The sequence below is a fragment of the Mobula birostris genome, chromosome 6, assembly GCF_030028105.1.
Source record: "Mobula birostris isolate sMobBir1 chromosome 6, sMobBir1.hap1, whole genome shotgun sequence".
In the NCBI taxonomy this organism is placed as follows: Eukaryota; Metazoa; Chordata; class Chondrichthyes; order Myliobatiformes; family Myliobatidae; genus Mobula; species Mobula birostris.
Genome location: NC_092375.1, coordinates 53,512,716 through 53,516,615, shown reverse-complemented (window position 1 = coordinate 53,516,615; position 3,900 = coordinate 53,512,716).

The window sequence follows — 3,900 nt, the reverse complement described above, 5'->3', positions numbered from 1 at the left end:
TCTTCCCTTTCTCTAATGGTCCACTTTCCTCTCCTATCAGATTCCTTCTTCGCCAGCCCTTTACTTTTCCCACACGCCTGGCTTCACCTATCACCTTCTAGCTAGTCTCTCTCTCCACCCCACCCCCAACCGCACCACCTTGTTATTCTGGTGTTTTCCCGCTTTCTTTCCAGTCCTAAAGGACGGTCTCGTCCTAAAACGTTGACTGCTTATTCATTTTCACAGATGCTGCCTGACCTGCTGAATTCCTCCAGCATTTTGTTTGTGTTGCTTTGGATTTCCAGCATCTGCACACCTTCTCATATTTAATATCTGGTCTTCTTTTTAAACAGAAGGGCAAAGGTCCTGCAAGGAATGGTTACAATGGGCTAGAGTGAAGAGTGTGGGAGTGAGTAGGTTTCCAGTAATGCAGCATTCAAGGAATATTTTGTGGAAAAAAAGAGAGGGTTGTAATGAAATGGGGATGAAAAAAAAGCATGGGAAACTATATCTTAGCCATATATTATCCTAATACTTTAACACTCAATGGCCAGATTATTAGGTACACCTGTACACCTCGTTAATGCAAATATCTAATCCACCAGTCATGTATCAACAACTAAATGTGTAAAAGCATACAGACATGGTTAAGAGGTTTAGTTGTTGTTCAGATGAAACATGAGAATGAGAATATGATCTAAGTGACTTTGATCATAGAATAATTGTTAGTACTAGACTGGGTGGTTCCAGTATCTCTGAAACTGCTGAGCTCAGTATTTACCCACTCTATTATTGAAACACTAGTGTTCCAGGGTGTCATATAGGCACAGAGCACTACAGCACAGAAAATGGCCCTTCGGCCCATTTAGTCCATGCTGAGCTGGTGTTCTGCTTAGCCCCATCTACTTGCACCTTGCCTTCCATACGCCTCACATCCATGTACCTATCCAAACTTCTCTTAAATATTACAATTAAATCTGCATCTACCATTTATGCTGGCAGCTCAATCCACACTCGCTGCAGCACCTGAGTGAAGAAGCTCCCCCATCAGATTCCCCGTAAAACAGGATAGTATTTATCAGACTCATCAAGCAGCAAAATACTTTGGTAATATCTCCCTTCCCTGCAGTCTCTACTACCAAGATACCATATTGAACAATTATTATGGGTACAATATCTTCTTTACATTCGACACCACCGATCTTTTGTCGAATGCTAATGTTCTATAATTCCCTACCCAGTTTATAAAGCACACTACAAACATCTCAGGGTTGTCAGTAATGGACAATAAACGTAACTTTGCTTATCATCCCATCAGCACTATTAAAGTGCAATGATGTACAGTAGGCTTAGGTTATAATTAAACATAGACCTAATCACATAGTTAGACATAGCATGCTTGAAGAACTGCGCCACTGTCATAAAAAAAGCCCTGCTTATTTTTTTTCTAAAAAATAAATAGGATCAGGGGACTGGGGTTAAAGTGGATAATGTACTGCTGCCTTTTTACCTGCCCATGGGATCCAGGACAAAATGGATCCAAGATTGTCCTGGCAAAATGTGATAGAGAGTGATGGAAGAAGATCATTGTGACCAGCTGCTCATGACTTGTGAAGTTTCTCAAGGACCAGTGCTGGGACCCTTGCTGTTTGTAATATATTTGAATGATTTCAAAGTGAATATAGGGGCAAGATCATTGTTTGCAAATAACATGAATATTTGTAGAGATGTTGACAGTTTGGATGGTAGTTTTAGGCTACCGGGATTTCTGGTAAGATGGCATTCTCCATAGGTGCAGCAGCTTCTACGAGGTCAACCAAAGATGTTATTATCTTTTTTAAACATATTTTTTATGATCGCAAGACCCTGCTGGACATTCAGAACTTAAAGAACTGCAGGTCTACCCCATCAGAGAGTTGCTTCTTGGCAGAGAAACTGAAGGAGTTGGACTTGTTGTGGACTGTGATACTGCCTGCAACAGAGGGGTGCTGATGCATGAAGGAGGTGTGCAATCAAACAGTGAGCGATCGTCAAGGTCACTTTTCTTGTGATTGCAAAACCCTGATGGACATTGGTGATGTGGAATGTTGCAAATTTAGTTCACTGGATTATTGGCGGATGGCAGGAGAGCTTCATGGCCTTGGTTATAGGGAGGACTAGGCTTCACACTGCAGTTCTGTCTGTTTGCAGCCGCCCAGGGGGAAGCATCAGTGTCAGGCACTCCACCGGAGTTCCAGAGGTGCTGTGGTGTAACATCCATGCTGAAGTTGGTGCTGTCCCCCAGTGTTCACTTGGCAGAAGACAAACTATTGTCTTCAACGCCAGACTGCTGCAACATTTATGGACTCAGGGACTTGGACTATATATCTTTTGTGTGACTGTATTTTACTGCTATCTGATATGTGCTTGCTATTTTATATTTGCCATATATGACTTGTGCTATGTATGACTGTTGGTACTGTATTTTGCATGTGACCTTGGGGTAACCCTGTTTCATTAGACAATATTCATGGGTATTCATGTATGGTTGAATGATAATTAAACTTGAACTTGCATTGTCGATCAGATGGGCTAGGAATTAGCAGATGGAGCTAAAAGTGAGGTGTTGCCTTTCAGGACTACTGATGAGGCTAGGATATACACCATGGAAGTTCCAAGAGAATATTGAGGAACGGACTGGCCTGGAAGATAGCATTATGGATAAATAACGTGGTTAAGAATGCATTTGGGGTGCTGGCCTTTATTAATCAAGGCATTGTATGCAAGATAGAAACATAGAAACATAGAAAAATAGGTGCAGGAGTAGGTCATTCGGCCCTTCGAGCCTGCACCGCCATTTATTATGATCATGGCTGATCGTCCAACTCAGAACACCGCCCCAGCCTTCCCTCCATACCCCCTGACCCCCATAGCCACAAGGGCCATATCTAACTCCCTCTTAAATATAGCCAATGAACTGGCCTCAACTGTTTCCTGTGGCAGAGAATTCCACAGATTCACCACTCTTTGTGTGAAGAAGTTTTTCCTAATCTCAGTCCTAAAAGGCTTCCCCTCTATCCTCAAACTGTGACCCCTCGTTCTGGACTTCCCCAACATCGGGAACAATCTTCCTGCATCTAACCTGTCCATTCCCTTTAGGATCTTATACGTTTCAATCAGATCCCCCCTCAATCTTCTAAATTCCAATGAGTACAAGCCCAGTTCATCCAGTCTTTCTTCATATGAAAGTCCTGCCATCCCAGGAATCAATCTGGTGAACCTTCTCTGTACTCCCTCTATGGCAAGGATGTCTTTCCTCAGATTAGGGGACCAAAACTGCACACAATACTCCAGGTGTGGTCTCACCAAGGCCTTGTACAACTGCAGTAGTACCTCCCTGCTCCTGTACTCAAATCCTCTCGCTATAAATGCCAGCATACCATTCGCCTTTTTCACCGCCTGCTGTACCTGCATGCCCACTTTCAATGACTGGTGTATAATGACACCCAGGTCTCGTTGCACCTCCCCTTTTCCTAATCGGCCACCATTCAGATAATAATCTGTTTTCCTATTTTTGCCACCAAAGTGGATAACTTCACATTTATCCACATTAAATTGCATCTGCCATGAATTTGCCCACTCACCCAACCTATCCAAGTCACCCTGTATCCTCTTAGCATCCTCCTCACAGCTAACACTGCCACCCAGCTTCGTGTCATCCGCAAACTTGGAGATGCTGCATTTAATTTCCTCATCCAAGTCGTTAATATATATTGTAAACAACTGGGGTCCCAGCACTGAGCGTTGCGGTACCCCACTAGTCACCGCCTGCCATTCTGAAAAGGTCCCGTTTATTCCCACTCTTTGCTTCCTGTCTGCTAACCAACTCTCCACCCACACCAATACCTTACCCCCAATACCGTGTGCTTTAAGTTTGCACAC